Consider the following 25,723-nt stretch of genomic DNA (forward strand, 5'->3'; position numbering starts at 1 on the left):
CAAAATATCAATAAGAAACCATATTATTCTCCATATACACTCAGAAGGCAGTCAGTAAAAATTCAGCTGTGATTCTTCATTAAAACCCAATAAAATAGGACATATGGAACTTCCCTAATATGAATTGAGATATGCATCTCATAACTCGAGCTAAAGCTCTGAACCATTTCTGATGGCAGACCACTAGAATCCTTCCCATTAGAATCAGGAATGAGCAAAGAATGCCACTGCTGTAATTTGCATCATTGTGCAAGTCTTCATGCTTCCCTGTATCCATGTCATTTTCTTTGCGATTTGCAGTTTCTCCTAAAGACAGGGTACCTTTCCCACCCTACTGATGTTGAGCTCGGCCCTGTGACTTGTTTTGGCTGGTGGAAGTGGGCAGAAATGACAGAGTGCCCATTTGAGCACTGATTTAAGAAGCATCATGTGTTTCTACTCACCACTCTTGCTGTTCCATCATCACCGTAGAAGAGGATGCCATAGTTTGCTAGCGGGTCAGAGAGGATGAGAGACACGTGGGTCAGATCTGGATCCAACCTTCAGCCTGGAGCCAAGCCTAGGCTGGATCAGCCCACCTCAGTCAACCTGCAGCCGTGCAAACAAGGATAAAGGATTGTTTTCAGCCACTGAACTTTGAGTGGTTTGTTATGAGCACTATTATGACAATGCACCACTGTCTGATACACTCACTATCATGACTATTAGGACACATTATTTTTGAGCTTCTAGCCTAAATAAGAGAAAGAATTAGGAGGCATTGAAAGGAGGGTGCAAAATTGTTGTCATTTATTGGTCATCTGATTGCACACTTTTAAAACAAGGAGAAAACCCCAGTTTTTTAAAAAGCTGTTAAAAACACTAAAAGACTTTAGTAAGAATTAAGATTTACAAAAATCAATAGCTTTCCTATATAAAATAATCAATTAGAAAATAAAATGAAGAAAAGATTCCATTTACAGTAACAATAAAAAGATGAAATACTTGGGGGCCGGCCTGGCGGTGCAGCGGTTCAGTGCGCACGTTCCACTTCAACGGCCCGGGGTTCGCCGGTTTGGATCCCGGATGCGGACATTGTACCGCGTGGCAAGCCATGCTGTGGTAGGCATCCCACATATAAAGTAGAGGAAGATGGACACAGACGTTATCTCAAGGCCAGTCTTCCTCAGCAAAAAGAGGAGGATTGGCAGATGTTTGCTCAGGGCTAATCTTCCTCAGGAAAAAAAAAAAAAAGATAAAAATACCTGGAAATATGCTTAACACAAAATGTGCCTAATCTATAGACAAAAATTTCAAACTCTACTGAAGGACATAAAATCAGACTTTAATACATGAAAATACGCTGTTCTTGGATTGGAAGAGTCATGTTGTAAAGACTCCAATTCTCTCTAATCTATATTATTGCGATCCAAAAATACCAACAGCCAGCACACAGGCATGTGACCTAGCCTCTACCAACCAGATATCCCCACATGAGACTTGGATTAGGAGCTGGTAACAGGGGGAGGTGGCAGAGACACCAGTCTTGGGTGGGGGGTTCATGGTAGAGCTCCTGACAACCCCTCCCCAGTGCTATCCTGGCAGCTTCTTATTTGTTCTCAGTGGCGGCAGCAGCAGCAGTTTCTTCCCCAGAACAGCCTTCCAGGGAGGCAAGCGCGGGCTTCCTGGCTGCCTGGCCACCACGGCTGATTTTCTGGTGCCCCTGGGGATACTGTGAACCACCCAATAGTCTTTAATCAATTCCTTTTCTGCTCCCATTGGCGGAGTACTTTTCCTCGTTTGCAGCCTCAAATCCTGACTGATACAGAGACTAAATGAGTAGAATATAATGTCCAGAAATAGATCATCTACGTCTGGAGGAAATATCAATGATTGTTAGCCTTTACTGAGTACCTACTCTGCCGGGCTCTGTTCTACACACTTGTAATGATCTCATTAGCCCTTACAACAACCCTAAGTTATTCTTCTCATCATTATTATTACGTCTCTGGTAACCAAGGTACAGAGAAGTTTCGACAACTCATATATAATAAAGCTGACATTTTAGTTCATTTAGGAGAAAGAAGTATCACTCAATAAATAATTTGAGACTAGTTGGCCATCTGGAAAAATAATGTGGGTCTCTACCTTACTCCTTACACCAAAATTAATTCCACATCAATCAAATTGGAAAGAAAAAAGTTAGACAATAAAAGAACTAAAAGAAAATATAGGAGAATGTTTTTAAATGTTGGAGTAGAGAAGCTTTTCTAAGACAGACACAAAATTCAGAAGCCATTAAGATATTGATAATGTTGGTCATATTAACATGAAACAATTCTTCCTGGTAAGGGAGGGGAGTGGAGACAAATCCGGATGACAATGATTGTAATCCAGATGACAAAGGCTAATAGATATGAAGAGATCTTGTAAATCAATAAGAAAAACAACAAGCCAATGCAGAGAAAGAGCAAGGGCGTTAACTAACATTTCACAGAAAAGAAATATGTAAATGACTTATAATCCTTCATACTTTTGAATATGGAAAGTAAAACAACAGTGTGGTCTAATGTTTCATCCAGCAGACTGATCAAGACTGAAAAGCTTGGCGATGTGTGTTGTTGAGGAGGACATGAGGAAATAGGCGTGCCTCACTGCTATGAAGTAATTGCTAGGCAAGGAAAATTTTCCAATAAATATTTAAAAATTCACATACCTTTGGGACTTCCAATTCCACTTGTAGAAATTTATCCTGTAGACACACTTGTGTATGGACATAAATGTATATGGACATAAAGTTTGTGGTAGCATTGTAAAAGCAAAAGCTGGAAATAACCTCAATGTCTATCGCTAGAGAACTTGGTTAAACAGCTATTGATATGCAGCAATGGGAAGAAAGGAGGTGAGGCATTGTCTTTAAGGTAAAATCATTTTTTAAAAATCAAGGTGGACATCACTGTATCAGCTGTCCGGTAGAACGTTCTGTGATGATAGAAATGCTCTGGGCCTGCACTGTCCAGTACAGTGCTACCAGCCACATGTGGCTAGAGATGCTTAACATGTGGCTAGTGTGACTGAGGAACTGAATTTTTTATTTCAATGTTAATTAATATTAATATCAATCTAAATTTAAATAATCGTGTATGGCTGTGGTGTTGGATAAGGCAGGCTAGAAGATGCTCACATTTGTGCATATGAACAAGTAACATTCCTGAAAAACAGATAGAAGCTGGTGACAGCCCTTGCCCCGGCCAAGGAGAACAGGGTGTCAGACGTCTCTGAGGAGAAGGAGAGTTCTTTGTCCATTTAATATTTGAACTGTTTACTGTGTGTGTAATGAAATAGTCAATATTAAGCTAATTAATGAAAGTTCAAAAAGGAAAGCTGAGTAAGATCTTGAGTGAACCTTGGAGTTTTTTCCATGAAATAGAAGTCAGAGCTGTCGGTGAGCGTGCAGGGAGGCCTCCTGGGCCATCCAGCTCCTGTTGGAGTCAGAGGGTGAGGGGATGGGGAGGGCCTGACTGACCACAAATGAAGGATCCTGAGCTCTGGGAGCATCCTACTGCAGTGGGAGGCAGGCATTCACGAGGGTTGGAGCCACATAGTTGAGCGAGTTTTGACAGCAGCCCAAGTGTAGAAACAAAGTCAAACAATTAGATTATTCCCAGAAGACATGTAAATAGAAGAATTGAAGAGGAAGAGGTGGATCAGATTTGGAGAGGTGAAAAAGGCAGAATCTGACAGCCAATCTGATGTGGGGACTGAGTGGCAGAAACAAGCTTAGCATAGCTCTCAACTCTTGGCTTGTAGGACTGAATAGAAATTGGGGCCACTGAGGAAGTAAGGTTTATGGGAGGAGCAAGTTTGGGAGGAGAAGATCATAAGTTCAGTGTTGGCCATGTTGATCCAGGTGGAAATTTCGAGGAACCTCCAGATACTTAGGTCTGAAGCTCAGCAGGGAGAAGTAGGCTAGAGAGATCCGTTTGGGAGACAGTCAGAGCCGGGTGGTGAGTGAAGCCAAGAGAACTGTCAGTCGGACTCACCCAGAGAGGAGATGTGGCCAGGGACAGAGCCCGGGAGAGCACTAGTGCTAAAGCAGAGGGCTGGAGAAGAGGAGGCAGCCAGGGACACCAAGAATGAGTGTGCAAGGAGCGAGGGAGGCAGGAGGGAGAAGGGCCAGGGAGGAGGCAGTGTCAAGAAATGGAAATGGTCTACAAGGTCAGATGCCACGGAGAGGTCAGGTAAGACGGACACTGAAAAGCCCATTGCACTGGGCAATGAGGAGGTCATTCAGTGACCTCAGCAAGAGCAATTGGAGGGAAGGGGAGAGGGAACACGTGATCTCAGCAGGCTGAAGGCTTAATGGGAGATGAGAGAGTGGAGATCAGGAGGAGATGCTCTTGTTCCGTCTGGATACTTGGCTGCAAAAGGAAGGAGCAGGATCTAAGGGCAGGCTGGGTGGGGACAGTTATTTTTATCTGCGTTTTTTATCTTTAAGATGAGAGAGACAGGGCAGGACTATAGACAGTGCTGAAGAGTCCCCAAAGAAACCAGACGTAATTAATAAGGGTAGGTCCCCGAGGAGCCAGGGAAAGGTGGGCTCTGTGACAGTGGAGGGGCGGGGAGTTGCTAAGACCTGATCCAGGAGCCTTCTGAGAAGTAAGGCAAGGGGCTCAGACACAGAAACAAGAGGGTAGCATGGGAGGCTGGAAGCTGAGCAAGTATTTTTGCTTGATGGCCTCAGTTTTCTCAGTGACGTGGGAGATGTGATCGCTGGGATGGGGAGGGCAAAGGGTAGTCTTAAGTAGAGTAAGGTGGAGTTGATTGGAGTGAAGATGGCTGGCTCTGCTGAGGTTTCATGGAGACTGGGGCCATGAGCATAGAGGGCTCCAGGTGTTCAGGAGAAACTCTGACCTTCCCAGCAGTTCACAGCAGCCTAAAGACCACTGAGGACACTGAGTCATGCCTGGGAGGATGAGCCCACCTACAGGGGAAGGAGCAGGGGGAAGTATCTGCTGATGGTGTGGGTCTAGAGTCCACTCACTGCTGTGCAACTTTGAGCAAGTTCCTCTACCTCTCTGAACCCCATCAGCGTCCTGGTATACCGCTTAATTCTCATGACAGCGCTGTAAAGGAAGCCTGACCATGGTCTCCATTTACAGCCAAGGAAGCTGAGATCTTCTCTGTGGCACAGAGAAGGTATGTCGCCAGCAAAACCCAAAGGCAGGCCACGCACCATCCCGTGGAGCTCCTGGTGGCAACACTGTCCCTAACCAACCTGGAGAAGTTGCCACCATTCTTCCTTACAACCTTACCAGGCCTTCTCATGGCTCAGACACTCCTCAGCCTCAAGCAAGAGGATGACGAGACACCAGCCATTATCCTGAACCAGCAGCACTTGCTCTTGTCACCCTCTTCTCACCCTTCCCAACTCCTGGGTGTCCCTGGAAAGCTTCCTGGGCACAGAGATCACGTCTTGTATGTATTTGTCTCCTCTAGAAAGTATATCATAGGGTTTGCTAATTAACATAAAGAGAAAAGAAGGGATGGAAGAAAGGAGGGAAAGAACTTTCACTCAACATTCAGACCAGCCTCCCCAAGCTGGCATACACTGATGGAATTTTTATTTATGATCGTAATGCCACTGAGCAGCTATGTGACCTTCTGGAGGTGTATGACCCTCCTGGGGTCCCAACGTCTCTGTTTATAAGGGGAAGTAGTGAGATCTCAGATGGAGACTGTGCAGCACGTGCTTCCCCGTCTCACCACACAAGACTGCAGATATCACGAATCCATCCCAGGGTGCTTCCCACTTGGGAGGGGGATGTGTCCTCAGAATCTGAACTAGACAGTTGTACATTTTCTTTTTGGTTCCCAGCATCCAAACACTCTTTCTATTTGAGAGAATCCTACAGTATGTGGGGTACCAGATTTCAAATCCCTCGCCTTGTCCAGAGGGTGGAAATTTCTTTTCCCAGCTTCCAGAACAAGAGAATGGGATTTGGAATTGGACAATAGGATGTTCTCACTCAGGACTCTGAGTATGAAGCAGGTGACACAAAGACACAGGCACAGCTGGAGGTTTCTCAAGGTGGCTGCGGCAGAGCGGTCCAATACCCAGAGATGGTGTAGTGACAAGTGTCCAGCAGTAGCCAGACCAATGGCAGCATTCCAAACACACTTCCTGGGGTGTGAACTGACTGTGTTCCAGGCTACCAGCCTTGTTCCTGTCCATTTTGCAACAATCAAGGGGAGGCAGTGTTGCCCGATGGTTAAGGCTATAGCTTTGAAGTCACATAGACTTAGGTCTGAGTTTTGTTTGTGCTCCTTAAGAGCCATGTGATTGCACGTAAGTTATGTACCCTCAAGGAATACTATTCTGCATCATCGAGGGTTTGCCCTTGTCGGAAGCTCAGAGCTGCAGTATGCTGATGCCCGCATGAGAGCAGAGGCCCTGAGGGGAGTGAGGCACCGTCTGTGGCCCTCACTGAGTCTTAGGACCGGCCTCTGACACTGAGTCCCCCAGATAGAGCGCAGGGCTGGCTTCTGATCCCAGGATGTGCCAGGCTGGGTGTGCAGGCATTCCAGCAGCTTTCTCCTTGGAGGTGTGTGCCAGCGCCAGGACCCGGATGCTCTCTCCCAGACCTTCCGTCCGTGATGGCATCTGCTCTCCTCTAGGCTGGTCCAGCTGCCACCCAGGCAGGAGGCTCATTTTCCAACCCAGACCCTTCTTCCTGCCCCCACCCTCACCCCAGGCATCTCCTTGGGGTCACAGATTGTTGTCCTTTCTCTGGTCCACTTGGCCTCTAACTGCAGTATCCACTTTCTGACTGTCGCTGGTTCCAAATGTCATTTAATTGAGAGCTTCAAAAACCCTGATTATTTGATAATTATAAGGCAGAGGACTTACCAGGGCATCAAAGGTTGCTCCCAATTGCCGTATTAATTGTTCTTCGTTATCTCTCCGTATAAAAGACCATTCAATAGAGACGAAAGCAGCCGGCTTTTTTTCTGTGGCATCCTGACAAGAGGATGAGGGGCTGCATTGGCTTCCATCCCTTTCTTCCCATACACAAACCTCTGCTGCTCCTGCCCAGCCCCGCCCCCACAGGCCATTCCCTGACCTGAGACCAAGAGCAAGGAGCGGCACCATCCAGCCACAACTGGCCAAGACCCTGGCTGTCTCCCAACTTGGGGGCTCACAGAGGGAGGAGCCCTGAGTTCTTAGCTGTGTGTTCACATGTACTTTTCCTGGAGCATGGTGTGTAAGTGTGTGTGGGAACACTGAGGGGCCAACAGCCAGCGTATATCGAGGACTCCCATGGGCCAGGCACCACGTCAAGGGCTGTGCACACTTCTCCACACAACAACAGTCATTTGCCTGTTATTTTTCTATCCATTTTTCAGATGGGGCTCAAAGGGGTTGAGTAATTTGCCCAAGGTCGCCCAGCAATTATGTGCTAAAGCCAGGTCAAGCCCCAGGGCCTGAGTGGGGCTCTCAATCACCTGCAGTACTACTCTCTGAGTAGGTGATTGTGCAGGGCGTGTGTGTGAGTGTCTAAGAGTGTGTTGGGGGTACAAGTAAAGGACAATTACTAAGCAGTGGGTCCAGTGGAAAAGAGGACTAAGCGAAAGGGGTGAATGAGGCAATTGTCAAAATGTAGCATACATTTGATTTGTTTCTTTCTAAAGGACCCAGCCACGCCTTGACTGAAACCCCAGGTCTAGAGGTAAATGGACTCGTGTTTGCGTGTTCGGCTCCCTTGAGTGGCCAGTGCCAGGCCCTGGGCTCTCTGCTGTGAAAGGCCTGGAGAGCAGTCAACCGCGGGGTCTGCCCATGGGCTCCCCGCCCAGTTCCCAGCCCAGAGGCAGGGAAGGGCAGAGTTGTCTCTTCCGCCACTGTCAACTCCCTGCCTTTGAAGCATCTGCGTCTGCTGGGATGACCTGGGAAGGCTGTCTAGAGCTGCCTTCATGCCATTAGTTTTTTAAGCCATTTGCCAGTGCACTTAAATGTCACCCGCCTGGCCAAGATCTGAACTTAATCAACAATTGATTATCCTTGGAACCAGCAAGGCTATATATCACTAATTCATAATCTGGCAGTTGTTCTGCAACTGTGGCTACAGTCATTAATGAAAAGAAGAACGCTGTGTGGAGCCCTTCTACAGCCAGGCCAGATGGGCATTATCTTTGATTCCGCTACAGCCCACCAGAAAGAGACCCTGCTGCCTGTTACAGAAGAGGGAACTGTGGCCCAAGAGGTGGACGTGATTTGCCCCAATCACATATCTCGTAAAGGGCAAACCATGGCAGGAGTCAGGCGACTGCCCGATGGCAACTCTATAACGTCGTGTCACAGATGTTCTGTCTGTACCAACAACACACACAGACTATTTGCATGTTGTGAGTTTCAAATGAGAAAATCAGAAGCAGCACACACCAGTGCCCGGTGCCGGGCTCAGTCCAGCCGCTCCGGGTGGCCACTGAGCCCTCTTGCCAGCCCCTGGCCAGCGCGTGGACCGTGGGAGATCAAGCTGAGGGCAGCAGCTCACTGGAAAGGGTTCCAAATCTCCAGGTAAAGCTGCAGTGTGCAGCAAAACCAGGAGTAACTCATGTCCCTTTGTGTTTTTACCTTGGTTTCCCGGAAACTAAAAAAGAAGAGCTGTCTTCAGTTGCTATAATTTATCTCAGTGCATGTTTTATGATGCAGTTGTCTCCTACTCTCTCTTTACTCATTGCTCCAGCCTGCAAAGCAGGTACTATTGTCTCCATTTTACAGATGAGAAAACTGAGGCTTAGAGAAGTGAGTTGACTTGCCCTCGTTGTATCCAGCCCAGTCTCTCCAGTCACCAATCCCTCCATGGATTTTCCTACCCAATGGAATCAAATCCAAACCTCTCAGCCTTGTCCACAGGGCCCTCCATCATCTGCCCCTCCCCACCATCTTGCACCTCGCTCGCTCCCTCTCATTCACCATGCCCCAACCACGCTGGCCCTCATTCTGATCCTCGAATCTGCCAATCTTACTCTCAGCCCCGGCCTCTGCACTGCTGCTTCCTCCTCTGGGAATGCTTTCCCTCTGGAGCTTTGCATGGCTGGCTCTTGCTCATCATCCAAGTCTCAGCTTAAATGTCACTTCCTCAACAAGGTTCTTGACCAGTCTACCTAAACTGGTCTCTGGTAGCTCCCTGTTGTATTTTCATCCTAGCTTTGATCTCTCCTATCCAGAATTAAACATTTCTTATTTACAGTGTAGCATATCCTCCAGTAGAGTACAAGCTTCACGAGGCCAGATGAGGGGAGGCGCGTTCATCACTGTGTGCCCAGGGCCCACTCAGAGCTCAGCAAAGTTTCGGTGAGTGAATGAATCGATGAATGACTAACTCACTGGACCCAGATAACCCTAAGCCAACACGACTTAAAGGCAGGGAGTCTGCTCCTTCTAATTTCACAAGGAATATGCAGGAGTATGGGTCTCAGAGTCAGGACCTGAGTCCAAACCACTCAGCTCTGACCCAAGCAGCGGAGAGTGGGGGTGACCGGAATGTCTACTGGGGGTCCCAGGACAGCTCATAGCATCGGGCTCGAGCATGTCCAGCTCTGAGGAAGCAGCAGTCTGCTGGTAGAACTGGTCCATGGCAGTACAGCAGGCAGTGGTGTGGTTAGGAGGCCCCAGAGTCGGCTTCGTTAGCTGCACTAGTGAGCAACATCAATGGCTGCATCAAAAAATGCGGGAAGCAACCACAGCCAAAAACCAAGGAAGGGAAGTTTGCAAGGCCATGAAATTCCCATGGCAGCGGAAGGACTCAGAGCCCGTGAGGCACAGGTGTTCACGCTGGTGCGAGAACCAGCGCTTGAAGACTAGGTCATTTGAGATCAGGCTTGACCTTGAGGCCCCAGGCGGCCCTAGGGGAATGCTTTCTTAGACACGTAATAGATGGGGTTACAATGAGCTGTCAGGCTGAGAAGGGAGTTCTGAAGCCAAAAGTGAGCCAGTCCAGGGTGCACAGGGCACCAGAGCTTGAGAGGGGAGCCGGGGCCAGGCCAGAGCATGAGGCCGGGGCCAAGTCAGAGGAAATGGCAAATCAAGGTGAGAACCAGCTCGGGAGTTGAGTTATGGGCAAACCCCAATGCAGTCAGGGAGGGAGGCCTGAGGGCAGAGCACGGCTGCTAAGCAGTTTGGCCTGTCACCTGACAGAGGCAGTCAAGCTTGCTCAGAAGCCCAGCCTCCGAGGCCACAGCCTCCAGCAGCCCTCCGTGGTGGGCATCCGACACACCAATTGGGACTGCAGGCATGGGCAGAAGCCTGCTGGAACTTCCCCACCGCCGTATCTGGGAAGGGCCTTGAACCGTTCTGTTCTACTAGGCGTTTCACTGGCTTCTGGCAAAATACCATGTCCTGCTTCAAAGGAAAGGAAACTCACAGGCTTAGGAGGCTCATGGGACATCAAAGGGCTATTAGAGAACAGCATCCTGATGAGCCAATTGCAGATGCAGCCAGGCAGACGAGGGAGCTTGCCCAGGAACATATGGGAGAACACATCCAGGGAGAGGGTGCCCAGGACGAGATGTGTGCAGGGCTTTGCTCAAACCAACATGTTTGCATAATAATTCAAGACATTGCCTCGGCCTGGGCTGCTCTGCCCTCCTGCATCCCATCAGGCTGAGTGGGGCTAGAGAGCAGGATTCTGGGGCCTCTGAAAAAGAAGGACCCCAGGGAGAAAGTAAGGAGGACTGGGCCCAAACAAACCAGAACATTCCCCCCGGAGCTAGAGGGACATATGAATGGAGGGAGCGTTTGCTTGACTCTCGGAGGCTCCTCCAGACTGTGTGCCCTGGACCCACAACAGAGTGCCCGTGGGCAGCAGGGCAGGCCATTCTTCTCCCTGAACCTCCACAGCCTCACCTATCTGGTCAGGGTATGCGGCCCCATCATTTTCAGCCCTGAAATGGTTACCGGAGTTGCTTCCAGCACCAGCATTACAACATGCCCAGGAACCTGGAGACCGCCCAGCCCAGGTCATCTACCCCAGGGCTCCCTGGGGTCATACCAGTTGAAAGGGCTGTGCCCCTGAGCCTCACCCATTGCAAAAGTTGGAGCGACTCCGCCTCTATCTGGTTTATACATCAGGACCAGACATAGGATTTTCCTTGAAAAGAAGGGAGCTCCAGATTAATAAAACTACTCTGGACAACTACTTCATCTTACCAGTTGAGGAAACTGAGGCCAAAATGAGCATGACTGCCCAGGGCACACAGTGAGTTAAGGATGGGGCCAAGGCTGGAGACCAGGACCCAGGCTCCAGGCCAGTGCTCTGACCGTTCCACCAGGCTGCCACACCTTGTCAGGTTTAGCCAGCTTGCCCCTCCATGCTAGGCAGGTCTCCAGGGCCCCAGCCAGGCCCTGGCCTCCCTGGGTCCCCCAAACACAGAGGCTCCCTCAACCCTTGAGGTGGGAGGGCATTCCTCAGCAGGATCTCTTCCTCAGCAATCAAGGGGACGCCTCAGTGTCACCCCCAACCTTCTGAGTGGGTTTGAAACCCAGCCCTTCCCTGGCTGTTCCAGCTCTGAACACAGAGGATGGTCAGAAGTGAGTTTGAAAAGTTTTAGGAAAAGTCCACAGTTTCTTTCTGGACTCTCACTTCTACTCCATTGATCTATGTATTGATCCTGTGTCAGTCCTACACTGTGTGGATTACTCTGTGGCAACTTTTGAGGTCCACCCAAGTATGCATTTTCTGTCTTTTCTCCTTCAAGATTGCTATGGCTATACTGGGTCTCTTGACCCAGATGAATTTTAGGATCAGCTTGTCAATTTCCAGGTCCACCCACTTTTGCCACATGGGAACATGAAGCTTTTTTTTCTAAGTCTTATTTTTCAAGAGAAGTCAAAAATTTGGATTTTTTTTTTTCAAATATAAAATTTCCTGGTTTAAAAGCACTATTCAGCCCACAAAGCAGCCTCTGCAGGCGAAACCTCAGGGCCGTGAGTGGGCGACACCAGCTGGAATCCAAAGTCCCCATGTTATAAATGGGGAGCTGAGGCCCAGAGAGGGAAGGTGAGTTTCTCCAGGTCACAAAGCAAGTCAGTTGTGGAGATGGGGCTGGGACCTAGAAGTCTAGTCTCAAGACAGGGCTTCTGGACATCCCCTTCTGCACAGTTCCTCTCCAAGCAATCCTCAGGGAGCACACACTATACCCAGCACGTGTGCCCAGTGACATCTTGGGCCAGAACCACTGTCCTCTGTTCCTTCCAGCCCAAGAGTGCTGGGCTCCCAAGATGGCAGTGGCTCCCTTGGTCTCAAGGCTGAGGTCCCAATCCTGGCATTCCCAGTGGTCTCCAAACACTGACACCATCACGCGTCTCACCCGCTCACAGCCCAGAAAGACAGGGTCCTCCCTCGCATTCTCTCCTGCCACCTGGGGAGGAGAGTCAGAAGAATGAGTTGCCCTACTGTACCCTCCTGCCACCTCTTTGGGCTTCTAAACCCCATTTTAGGGAGTAAAAAGAAATCAGTAGTAGCCAGGAAGGCTACAGCCTTCACAAAGTAATTTGGAGCAGGTAGAGTGAGAGAAAAGAATTTGTCAGATTGAGATCCAGGCGCATCTCGTGAGCTGGAGCGCCAGGCCGGGGGAGCCACCGGCTGCAGCCCAGCTCCTGCAATTCAGACCATACCATCGAGCCCACCGTCACGCTCGGGAGCATAAACTGTGCCACAAGGCGCCTCCTCGGCAGCGTGAATTTGGCAGGCAGCTGGTCATAATTTTTCTGAGGCTGCCTTTTGTTCTTTTTTGGGGGCAGGGGGAGACAGCAATGCCAGCTCTAATTTTACTGCAAGGTGGCAGATTTCCATTTCATACTCTTTGCAAAGATTGATTCACCGGAGTGTAAAAAAGAGCACGCACACCCCACCACCTTGAGGCAGCCTGCATTCTACCTTCTTGACCATTTCTGAGAAATGAAATCTTACAGCATAGCGATTTTCAGGGATTTTTCTTTAGCGTTTTTTAAGTCACTGGTATTAGGTTCTTGGAACCCTAAAGAAACAGGCAAGCGCCCTTGAATCTTATTGTACCCACTCCCCCACCCACTCGCCAGACGACTTTCGAGTAGAGGACACAAAAAGCCATAGAAGAAGGGATTTCCTGATGTGCCACCTTTTGTGGCAGAGCTGGGCTGAGAATGCAAGTTGGAGCACGGGCAGAGCATGTTAAATCTGCACCCTCACTGAGACATCCTCCACTGCAGAGCATTCCATCTTACAATGCAGGGCTGAGGCCCAGAGACAGGAAGGGCCGCGCCAGGTCCACAGGCGAGCAGGGGGGCAGCTCTCACTGTAACCTGGGTCAGAGGGAGCCCGTGGCCTCAGGAGAGGAGGAGGGTGATGGGCAGAGGAGGAGGCCAGTTTGGGGTGGGCAGGAGGAGCACCATGAGAAGCAGAGAGACTGAAATAGCCCGGAGACCCTCCCTGTCAGTGCCCTCCCTCTGCCCCTTCCCCAGAGGCACCCTTTGAGAATGGGCCAGGATTCTTGTCCCAAGGCCAGTATGTGCCCAGTCTCCACAGAGGTGGGTGGCATATGTGATCTCCTTCAAGGAAGCCCCATACCAGGGCACAGGGAAGGTAGCAGGTGGGTCTGGGAGAGGACAGAAAATTAATAGGATCCAAAGATTTCCTGAAAGCTGTTGTCATACTTCCCTCACACTTTATACTGGAAATGGCAAAGATAATGTGAGCTCTATGGCCACAGAGTTAGGCACAATTTATTATCCAATAACCTGTAAAACTCCAGAACTCTGCCAAACAATGGTTCATAGCAACCTAAAAGAAAGTCTCTAGTGGAGTACCACAAGGCTCTGTTCTCTACACTTGGCTACAGACAACTTTTATTAAGCTCGTAAGTGGGTTCATGGGTCTACGCTGATCCAATCAGATGGATAAGAAAGCAAGCATGAGGAATGACAGCTTCAACATCCCAAACAGGGTTTCAGTAAGCATTTGTTAAGTGTCTACTCTGTGCACAACTCTTCTGTCCACTGGACTCCTGAAGAGTCTTTTCCCTGAGGAGACTGAGGACAGCATGCAGTGGGGTCACTGAGGCAAGACCAGCCCCCAGGTGCTGCACCTGGAGTCCAAAGAATTATAGGGACAGAGCACCCTGATGGGACCCCAAGGGCTCCACTGCCGCCTGGGCCCTCAAGCAGGGGCTTGGTGCAGGGAAGGGCAGCAAGGCTGGGAATGGCAGATTGTTAGCAGTGAGCTGGGGCCAGCCTCCCTGCCCCGTGAGCACATTCCTACTCCAGTGCGACAGTGCAGCCACTCCAGCCTCCAGTCCCTAAGCGATAATCCTGGAGCCAGAGCCAGCGCTGCTGCCAGCCTGGAGGGTGAGAAGGAGCAGGTGAGCAGGAGTGGCCACCACCAGCTTCTGCCCCTCACTTGCAGACCAAGACACAAAGCTCATGGACCCTCTGGCCCTGGGGACAAGGTCATCCAGATGGTATCCCTGTGGCAGCCAGTCCTGGGCACAGTGAGGGGCTCTCAGCTACCCCACCCAGAAGCTCCTCTTCAACCCTGTCAGTGCTAGGGCTCTCTCTCCAACTTACCAATCAGTTTCCACCACCCACCCCCAGCCTTCAGCTCAGGCTGCCTCCTCCAGGAAGCCTGCAGGAACCCATACTCTGCTCTCCCTGGACTTCAGTTGCTCTGGTTCATATGGCATGGGCCTGGCAACCATGCTCGGAGGTCCTGTAAAAGCTTGGAGGGTCCTGCCCTGTCTCCAGGCAGGACACATCACTCCCTCTCTTGAAGCCTCTGGGTCAGAGCTCCATCCACACCCACAGCGAGAGGTGCCGTGGGCTCTCTCTGCCCAGATTGGGTGCTCTGTGGTTTGTTTATTCCACGATAAGCTCTATGCTAGGCTCTGAGCTAAGTGCTGGTCATGCCCCACTGAACGAGATGCCAGCCCTGACCTTGGAAACTTACTGTCTCATGGGGGACAGAGACTAGTAAATGAACAGTGACAATGCAGAGGCTGTGCTTTGGGAAGGCAAACCCTGGGGCCTGCAGTAGCACCCACAAGGCAGGGCACCCAACTCACATCAGAGGCACCCGAGATGGCTTCATCAAGGAGGGACATGTTCACTCAGACCTAAAGGATTAGCAGGAATTAGCCAGGTGAAGAGAGGGAGAGAGGGTTTGCAATATGCAGCACCTGTTTTTTGAAGGTCTCCTTTGCACCCGACGCTGGGGAATCAGCCGCAGACAAGGCAAATCCAGTCCTTGCCTTGATGGCACTTAGAGCCTGGTGTGGAGGCTGATGTAATACAAATAATTACAACACTGAACTACAACTGTGCATGAGGAAAAGATTCAGGACAGTCAGAACCTAGAATAGGAAGACTTAAGCTGGGCTGCAGATTGAGACGGGAGTTCCTGGGAAGGTGAATTTAGGCTGAAGCTTGAGGAAAGAGGAGAGGTCCACCAGGCAAAGGGAAATGCAGGGGGAAGGAATAGAATTTCAGGCAGAACAACCTGTGCAAATGCCCTGAGACAGCAAGGAATTTACTACTTTAGTAAACCTGAACATAAGGAGTAAGACAGAGTTTCGTGCATAGCAGCAATGCTTTAGTTACCCTTCATTATTATGATTAACATGTAGGAGGACTTTAAAGGCTCTCAGGTTATCATATTTATTTCCCACCACAGTCATCACAGGTTATAGTGGAACATTCTCCCCATTTCATAGAGGAGGAAATTGAGGCTCAGAGAGGTGAAGCCAGGTGCTCAAGGTCATGGAGCCAGGAAGTGGGTGTCTGGATTCAAATCCAGACCCTGTGACCCCAAGGGAGCTTCTTTGCTCCCCTCCCCACAACCACGATATGCGCCCAAAGCCACTTCCTCACTGTTGTAGGTGTGGGATTGTACTGCTCCGACCCAAGGCCCAGACTCCCCAGTCGGAGGCCCCCCTCACCGGCTGCACTTGGGAACATGCTTACTGTGCCTTGTATTTAAACACTACTCACCCATGAAGTTTTTCATCTCAACAGATGCCAGCTGTGACCTGGAGGGAAGGGGGACTTAGGAATGTGGGTTGTTAGACGTGGACTCTGAAAATGGCCATCTCCTTCAGAAACAGGAGCGCGTTTCCACTGCAGCATCTCCAGGGTTTCTTGTCTCCTCGGTCACCGCCAAGTGCATGTTGCTCATCAAGGGATTCCATCTTAACCGACAACTCAATCGGCCCAAATTACATGATGTATGCAAATTTCCATCAGCAAATCAGCGCGGCTGATCATCACTCTCATCAGGGGGCTGCCCTGGTCTCAGGCTCCTGGGGCCCACCCTCTGTTCACCCTCTGCTGACCAAGGGAGGGGCCCCCTGGGGACCAGGAAGTAGCAGGGAGGGCTGGGCATTGCCTACCACAGAGTAGAACTGCACCCAGGCAGAGGCTGGGGGATGAGCCAGGCTCTAAATGCAAGTTGGGTTCCCACCACCAATTTCCAACGAGAGCAAACTGAGAAAGGAGCTACCAGCCTCTAACTTTAAGCCCAGGGTCTGGTGACACCTCACAATGGCACTGTCTATCAGGGAGGCAGTCCCGTACAGCAGATAAGAGCTCGGACTCTGGAGCCAGACTGCCTGCGTTCAAATCCCAGGGCTGCCACTCATCTGCTGTGTGACCTTGGGCAATTTGCCTAACCTCTCTCAGCCTCACTTTTCTGTGAAATGAAGATAAAACGGCATCCTCCATAAGGTTAGTCATGAGGCACTATGCAGGCATTTGCTGTCATCGTCACCATTTTCATCGCTATATCACCACCCTTTGCTGCACAGCAAAGGTGTGCAGCACTACACAAAGGTGTAGCAAAGCACTACAGTCCTCATACTTGTTAAATGTTAGAGTGAATCCTCTAAACTCAACAGGGTGTAACCTGGAAATGACCTTGGTTTTCCTCCCCACCAGGACTGGGAGCAGGGTAAGGCAAGGGAGGCACTGGCCTTGGGAGCAAAATTTAAGGTACCAAAAATCCCAGTAATCAAAATAAATCCTATTTTAATGCCATATTTTTAAAAAATCACAAATAATGCAAAAAAATGCATGATGTAAAAAATATCAACGTTTAAACCCACTTGGTGACCATGGTTCTTTCCCTAAGCTAAACGAAATCTCAACGGGTCAGTCCCATGACTTTGTCCTATTACTCTTAGGTAATAAAAAGTCATCTGTTCACTTGAGTAACCAAAAAGGGTCTGCTTCACTAATTAGAATGTCCAGTCCAGTGACGAGCACACTCTCATCCCATTCCGAGCCTGTCCTTGCCACCAGCTGAGGCTGAAATGCTGCTGGCCCTGAGGGGGAGGACACCTAGCTTCCTTCTCCTTGACCCCTGTCCTCCTCCTTGGACGCATGACCTTGGATTCTGACCCCCAGGGCTGAGGCCTGGAGGGAGACGGCATTCAAGGACAGGATGTCCTGCGTCCTGCAGCAGGGTAACTGGGCCTGGCGTTGTCCTCTCTGGGGTTGTGGATAAAATCCGGCTCTTTCTCAGGCGGGGCTGTCATGGGTTCTCAGATGAGTCCCCAGAGTCTGGGCTCTGGCTGATCACCCGCAGATACTTCCTTAGCCCCGGGCATCCGAGGCTCCTGTTGAGGTCACACTGCGCCTCTAGCCCTGCTTCTCTGAAGCAGGTCCACAGCCAGCCCCTAGAACACTGTGGCTCGCCTGCACCTTGCTGGCACGAGAAGTCCCTCCCCTTCCGTGTGTGCCTCATTGCCGCTTCTGCTGCCTCAGACCCTTCTAGCCATAGCTGCTCCCCTTCAGACTTCTTGGGCATGGAGCAGATGCCTAGCACTGTTTCCCAAACTTTGGGACACTCTTGTCAAGCCCTCTGTGAAGACTTATTTCATACATCAACTTGGCTGGGTTAAGGGACCCCAATCGCTGGTAAAACATTATTTCTGGGTAAGTCCAGAAGAGGGTGTTTCCAGAAGAGATTAACATTTGAGTCAGTAGACTGAATAAGGAGGACCCGCCATCACCGGTGTGGGCAGGCAGCATCCAATTCCTTGAGGGCTGGAATATAACAAAAACGCAGATGAAGCTCTCTTCTTGAGCTGGGATGCCCATCTTCTCCTGCCCTTGGACATCAGAGCTCCTGGTTCTTGGGCCTTCAGATTCCAGGGCTTACACCAGTACCCGTTCCACAAATCTGAGGCCTTCGACCTCAGTCTGGGAGCTGCACCATGGTTCTCAGGCCTTCAGACTCTAACTAAATTGTACCACCAGGTTTCCTGGGTCTCCAGTGTCCGGCCAATATACTGTGGCGTATCTCAGCCTCCATAATCACGTGAGCCTATTCCCATAATAAATCTCCTTTTATATCTCTTTCTGTAGATAAGTAGACAGATGATAGATAATTAATAGATTAGCTAACTAGATAGATAGAGCTCTATGTATCTACATCCTCTTGGCTCTGTCTCTCTAGAAAGCCTTCACTAACACGGGGTTGGAAGCGTCTCGCTCAGCGGGAGGTGAGGGGAGAAGACCACACCCAGCACCCCCACCCTGCCCTCCAAGAGAACTCTTCCATTGTCCTCTTTCCCATCCCTTCTGGAGGTGAGTGTTGAGCTAAGGTCACAAAACCTGCTGTCACCTGTGTCTCCTGAAGCTCCACTGGCTGTTCACATGTCTCCTCTGGGATCGGGGGTACTCAGCATCGTTTGCCTGGTTCCCAGCCTTGGGCAGCTCAGCAAAACTGAGACGCAGAGTCACATCTGCATTTCCTCAAGCTCCCACCATATCCTGAAGAGCGTGGCTGATGACCCCTGTTCAGAGATGGGGCATCTGCGGACCCCAGAGGCAAAGTCCCATGGCCAGGCAGTGGCATTGCTGAGACTTAAGCCCTCGGCCTCCCGCCTTCCCCACTGACCACGCCAGCTCTTTGGCGGCTATTTAGGAGGGACACTGGTTAGAATGGACAATGAGTAAACCATCAGCCCTAAAGGGGAAAATGCAGGTGGCTGTGTGTGGGGATGAGGACATGATAAAGACACATGTCTTTAGTAAGTGCCAGCTGTGTGCCTAGGCTCAGCCCCTGACCTCAGCGAGTGTGGAGGCCAGAGGACCAAGACTGACCCACATGCAGGGTACAAGGGAAGAGCAGTATAAATCAGAGGGCCCACCTGTGATGACATCCTTGAGGACCAAAGAAGCTACAAGGGATGGAGCAGCCCAGAAAGCTCCCTAGGGAGCTACACCAGGGCCCGGGCAAGTCCAAAGACCCCCAGAAGAAGAAGGGCGAGTACAGAACAATAGGACATTTGAGAGAGAGAAAGATCACATTCCCATAACTTTTATTACAGTATATTGTTATCATCGTTTTACTTTATTATTAGTTGTTGTTAATCTCTTACTGTGCCTAATTTATAAATTAAACTTTATCATCACTATGTATAGGAAAAAACAGTATATACAGTCATGCATCAATTAACAACGCGGACATCCTCTGAGCAATGCATCATTAGGTGGTTTCCTTGTTGTGCAACCATCATAGAGCGCAGTCACGCAAACCTGGCTGGTACAGCCCACTGCACCGTGTGGCCGTGTAGGGCTAATCTTATGGGAGCACAGTCATGTATGAGGTATGCTGTTGAAACACCATCATGTGGCACTTAACTGGCTAGAATTCAGTACTGTCTGTGGCTTCAGGCATCCTCTGGAGGTCTTGGAGTGAGTTTCCTGCGGGTAAGGGGGACTACTGTATAATGAGGATGATAATGGTACCTCAGATCAGAGGGCTGTGGGGACAATAAAACAAGATAATGCACAGGGCCAAGCAGTGTCTGGCACACATTCAAAAGTACTTTAATGTTAGCAAAGTGGTGCCTCCAGCTGTGTGCCAGAGCCCTGTGCCACCAGAGGGTGGGGACAGGGAACACTGAGCAGGGCCAAGTCCTTTAATGCCCCATTTACACTTTCCACGAAAGAGAGGGGAATGTTTTCCCAAGTGCTAACAGATCAGGAATTCACTCAACAACCACGCATCCAAGCAAATGGCTTTGGATCCAGTAGATGCTCCATAAGCACAGAGCCCCTAAGTACAGCTGATGAGAAAGAATAGAGCTGGTCCAAGAGTGAGCCTGATTGGAAAGGGGGTGAAGGAGGCCTTCCCAGAAGAGGTGCTGTTTGAGCCAGGGCTTGGAGAGTGAGGGGGGAGCTGCAGGAAGACAAGGCAAGATGAAGAGGGAGCGGCGTCCCTAGGGTGGAGGCTCAGAAAGCCCCCAGGGAGCTCCAGGGAGCAGGGCAGCTAGAGGTTCTCCAGCCACAGGTGAGCACAGGGCTCTGCTCCCCTTCTCTGTCTGCCTCCTCCATTGCACAGTGCACTCCCTGGGTGCAGGACCAGATCTACCCTGGTGACCAGGGTGGCCCTGGCCTCCAGCCTACTGCTGCCTGCAGTAGGTGCCCATGGAGTATGTCTAACTGCTCGTGGGCCCCTGGACACAGAGCCTGCCAGTCCGTGTCCTGGCTCTCCCTGGGGCTCGAAACAAGTTCTTCATTTGTTCAGCAGGATTTGTGGAGCACCCACCATGTGCTGGCACCACCACAGGTGCTGGGGTGCAGTAGTGGGCAGGGCACGAGGCTGAGTCTCCAGTGAGCGCGCTGTGATGACCCTGGGACCTGGGGCTTGCTCTGCCCTCCCAAATCTCTGTAGCTAGTGAGGACACCTCAGGCTTGGTGGGGCCTGGCAGCAGGGAGTCCTACGCCACAGAGACGAGGGGAAGCAGATCTGCAGGTGGGAGTGGGGGGGGAACCACAGGTGGACTTCATCAACTTTAAGGTCCCTTCAGCCCTGAGATGCTCTGAATCTTCTATTCCTGATGCTTCAGAATTAAAGGGAGAATTCCAGCACAACCAAGGCCTGCAAGATTCCAAAGACAAGGAGACGGAAGACCCTGGGCAAGTCCCTTACTCCCTCTGGACCGGCAAAATGAGAGGCCTGGAAACGGCTGCAGGGCCCTCTCAGCACAGATGCCTCCCAGGATCCTTGGCTCTCCTTGAGGCAGGGAAACCTCCTCCTAATGATGCTCACTTAACAGTGTCCACAGACAGTCTTGGGCCACACTGAGTGTTCCCCAAGGCCCCAGAGAGGACCAGACAGTCACCCAGATGGGGAAGGGGCCCTGGGTCCAGATCCCAGTGGGTGACAGAATCTCTGTGTCTGGCTGTGTGCCGTGCTGAGGTGTTGCTGAGAATTCCAACCCAACCCTTTGTCCCAGGCCCATGGACATCCTCACCCCAGCCACCCTCTGCCGGGCCTTGTTTTAGATACTCTTCTTACTCTGGCCAGGTCCCAGGTAATCAAGCCGGGAAGCTTCAGGCCACCTCCCCGACTGAGTGTCCACCTCCCTACTTCCATCCTCTCTTAGCAACTCTGACTCTTCCAGAATCTCCTCTCTGGCCACCCCAGCCACTATCTGCACCCTGGTCCCTCCAGCTGCATGAACTTCCCTTCTCCACTCTAAGCAGGGGCATGTCCTGCTCTCACAGAACCCACCTTCCATGAGAGGTTTCAGACCACCTGTAAGGCTCCCACTACAGTCCCCCTCTTTCCACAAGGAACCTAGACATCCCCTCGCATCATGCTTAGAACGAAAGCCTCTGCACGTGCCGGGGCTTTAGTAACTACAGAGCACTGCGTGTCCATCATCTCATTCGGCCTGACAGGTGGGCAGGGCGGGTAAGCTAGCAGATGAGCAAAGCGAGGGGCAGAGAGGGGAAGAGGCTTGGACAAAGCCTCACAGCCAGCAAGGGGCCAAGCTGGGATTTGCTCCCACTTCTCCAGAAATCCAAGGCAGGACTTTTCCCACAATTCCACACAACCTTCTGTATAGTACCTGGCAGTGGGGGTAGGAAGTTGCAAACTTGTGACCCAAGGGCCTGAATGTTTCGTTTGGCTAACAGCATTTTCTTTAATGTTGCATTCCAATGCTGTTGGTGAGGCACACTATTCAGTTCTCCGTGAACCCCGCCAGTCTTCAGGGTCTTACTCCTGCCTCCTTCATGCATTTCTATTGTCTGCCCTGCTCCTGGAGGCATCAGTTTGTGGCCCAAGTCTAAGCGCAGGAAGCTGTTCTTTGTGTCTATGCCCCTCTACTCTCCCAGTGCCCTCTGCCTTCCCTCTCAACCCTGCTCTCTGGGCTCCTAGCTTGGTAGTAACCTCCCAGCACTATCCTTCCACCCATCTGGGCTGTCCTTCTGCCTGGAATCCCTGTTCCACCCTCCTTACCTGGAAAATGCTCTTTCATTCATTCATCCCACGAGTATGCACCAAACCTTATCCCATGGCCCAGGCACTGTTCTAGGTGATGAGAATTCGAGGGTAACTAGGACAGGGTCCCTTCTCTAAAGGGGCCCTCACCCTCTCTGGAGACACAAACACATAAGTGGACAAACCTAGAGCAACTTTTAAGTGAGGTGCTGGAGATAAGCACAGAATAATCCAGGGCTTGCTCAAATATCACCTCCTCCAGAATGCTTTCCTACACCAGTCAGGGGTCCCTCCTATGCACCCCCAGAATGCCCTAAATGAGCCTCTCACTTAGGATACCTTTAAGCTGGAGTCAGAAACAAAGATATTTTCATTTCAATATCCCCAAGACTGAGCACAGGTCCCAGTGCCTGTGAGGACTGGTTGAATGAGTGAATAATAAATAATTAATGAATGAAGGCAGGCCATTATTGGCTTATTTCCCTATAAGTATTTCTATTTTCACACTCTCTAGTGTGTCTATATTGCTGTTAAGCTAACCACCCCTGTGGACACTTACTACCTGCCTGCTCTGTGTGGTGCCTCTCGCCAGGTTCTGGGGCCAGTGGACAAATGGGACATGGCTCCTGGCTGCAGATGGCACAGGCAGCAGGACAGACAAACCTATAAACACACACAGTGGTAGCCGGCAGTGTGTGACCCTACCCTATGTCAGTGTGTGCATTTCACTGGAGCCGTGACGTTTTACCCTTGTCTGCTGTGACTGATTTCAACTGTGAGTGATTTCAATGATATGACAATCTGGCCTTGAGCAAAAAAAAGAAATGAGGAGAAAAAAGAGAACTTCCATGCGTGGAGCAGAAATCTTGAGTGTGGCCCAGGGCAGCAGGGACAGGCCAGGAAAGTGGTGAGGGCAGAAGAGAGAGAACACGACTTGGCATCTGCCCCAACCAGACAGTGCCTAAGACATGGAAGGTATGTGGACGGGGGTTGTAAAATTGGACTAAATTGGAAAATAAGAGGCACCTGATGCAGGGTGACCAAACCAGCTCAGAGGCAGTGCCGGCAGTGGTCCTGGAAGCCCATGTCCCCACGGGTAGCTCACCAACTCCCTCTTCTGTCCTCCCACCTTCTACACTCTGTGTCACCTCCCAGAGGTGCAGAGAGGAAAGGTCTTGCTCTCCCAGCAGGCAGCACGTGGACAGGAAGTGGCATTCAGTGGAGCCATGATCAAGGGTGAGAACACCACTGCTTCCCCAAATTGGTTTTCCAACAGCAAATTATAACTGCTCTAAGTGTTCTAGAACTCAGGGACTGAGATTAATTATGGCTCCATAGCCTATGGCGCTCTGAACTTTAAGCACAGCATGGTGTGCAGGTTGTTAATAAGAAGGAGGATCTTGGAGGACTTTTCAGATGAGCAAAGAAAAAAAGAAAAACAATTTGAATTGGCTTCTGCTTCTGCCAAGGAGAAGCCTTTGGGCCTGGAGGGCTGATTCCCAACTTGTCAACCTCACCGCAGACAGTGTTTGCGGTGGTCAGAAGCACAAAGTGGCTCCCAGGGTGTGGGTTCCTGTGGCGGGCCTCCGTCCACCTGGCCCAGAACGGATCCAACCACCAGGCTGGTCAGCCTTTTATAGCACAAACCAGACCAGCAGTCACAAACGCAGATGTCAGTAAAGTCGGGAAGGTAAAATAAATAAGTGGGGCTTGCAGGCTGGGGCCACAATAGGGAATGGTGGAGACTGAGGAGCTGAGGAGCTCACTCCCTCAAGGGGCAACCTCAACCCAGCCTCAGCCAATCGTTGTTACATGGAAGTACTGCCTGGGCTAGTGGGTCTGTAAGAGCAGAATTCTAGGTTTCTATATAAAAGCTTTCTATTTTTATAGCTAAAAGCTTATTATAATTTTAACACACTTTATGGGGACAAACAAAACAGACCTATGCTGGAATTTCATCCATGGGCCACCATCTTGAAACCTCTACACCTGAAAACAGTCTCTTCCCTCAGGTGGATGGCAGGTCTGGACGTCTCTCCTCCCAGGGAGAGGGGAGCCTCCCTGCCCTTCTGCCTCTTGGCTCCCTCTCTCCCACTGCTTTTCTCTCTGCAACCCTCACCACAGGCACCATCCTTATCTTCGTGGATTATACACCCCTGTATCCAGAGCAACTAAGAAAAGGGCCCACAAAGCAGCAGCTCAAACCACATTTGTTGAATGAATGAATAAACCTCATGCACTTTTAAACCCCTCTACTTTTGCTCATTCTCTCCGTTCCACCTCAACAGTCCTTAATTCAAAACCTGACACATGCATCCAGTCCAACCCCATGTTCCCTCCATTCCCTTGGCCATGTTTCCAGGTTCCGAAGCTGAGGTCAGCATCATGGAGGGTTAGAAGCAGAAGAGCGTAGAGTCCGTGGCAGCCGTGGTTCAGATGAGGGACCGGAAGTCTAGCAGGAGGAAATGATTTGCACAGACCAAACCCTGAAAGAGAAGCCAAGCCAGACCGCGAGTGAGGAGTCGGGCTGTGTGAGGTGGGAGCCCCTGTGACTCCTCCCTGGGCCCCCTGCCCCTCTCTGAGAGCACTCACTGCTCACACTTTGGGGGCCAAGCCTCTGCCCGCCCCCATCCTGGGGCGAGTTCTGCAGCAGTGCAATTCTCCAACTCTCACTTCCCGAGGAGAGGGCCAGGGCCACCATCGCCCCAGCATGCACTCAGCTCGAGATGCACTGGGAAAGGCCTTCATATAGCATAAAGCAGAAATTGCCATTTAGAATGTGAAATTAATTTATTCTATTAAACCTTGTGCTGGAGCCGGGCCCCATGGGTACTCTATCTCTGCTGTTGGGCTCTAAGGTGGACCCACTCTGGGGATACTGACCCTTGCAGCCCAGCACCTGGCTAAGGCCATGGCCACAACTCACCCCATCCCAAGGCAGCTGCTTGCCGAGAGGGTAATATCTGGTTGTTATCTGGATACAAGCAAGAGATTGGAGGGAACAGCACATTTGTGCTAGAGGCTGGTTACCTTCCTTTCCTCCCTCCTTCTCCCAGCTGGAAACGCAGAGAAGGAACCACACATGTGGGAAATGGAGGCAGGCAAGTGTCAAGGTCAAGAACCTGGGCTTTGGAGTAAGACAGACCTGACTTGAGTTCAAGCTCCAGTGTTTACTAATGTGTGAGCTTGTACCAGCCCTTCTATCCCTGTCTGCTTCAGTTTCCAGCTCTACAAAATGGAGATACGAAAAGAATACAAACCACTGTATTTCCAGGTGGAAGCGGTGCTGAGCATCTTGGGTACTTTGGATTGTCTAATCTTAACAACTCTACGGGCTACATTCTACTATTAGAGGCTCCATTTTACAAATATGGAAACTGAGGCACAGAGAGGCAAGCTCGGTTGTAAAAACTAACACAGCCAGTAAATACTGGAACTGTAATTCAAACAATGCTACGCATAGCTCTAAAACTCAT

At 50.5% G+C, this 25,723-nt stretch overlaps 1 long non-coding RNA gene across 2 annotated transcripts in view; it reads right to left on the bottom strand.

Moving 5' to 3' along the window:
• Positions 1-19,326: 19,326 nt before the first annotated feature.
• The window catches only part of LOC139082406 (uncharacterized), a 40,654-nt gene continuing 34,257 nt past the window's right edge, over positions 19,327-25,723 (bottom strand). The window contains exon 4 of one of the 2 annotated variants that reach the window (XR_011538376.1): positions 19,327-24,733. This is a non-coding gene — a long non-coding RNA (uncharacterized lncRNA). The remainder of the gene's footprint in view (positions 24,734-25,723) is intronic. The other variant, XR_011538377.1, reaches the window with a different exon arrangement.

Source organism: Equus przewalskii, chromosome 1 (assembly GCF_037783145.1).
Source record: "Equus przewalskii isolate Varuska chromosome 1, EquPr2, whole genome shotgun sequence".
Classification (NCBI taxonomy): Eukaryota; Metazoa; Chordata; class Mammalia; order Perissodactyla; family Equidae; genus Equus; species Equus przewalskii.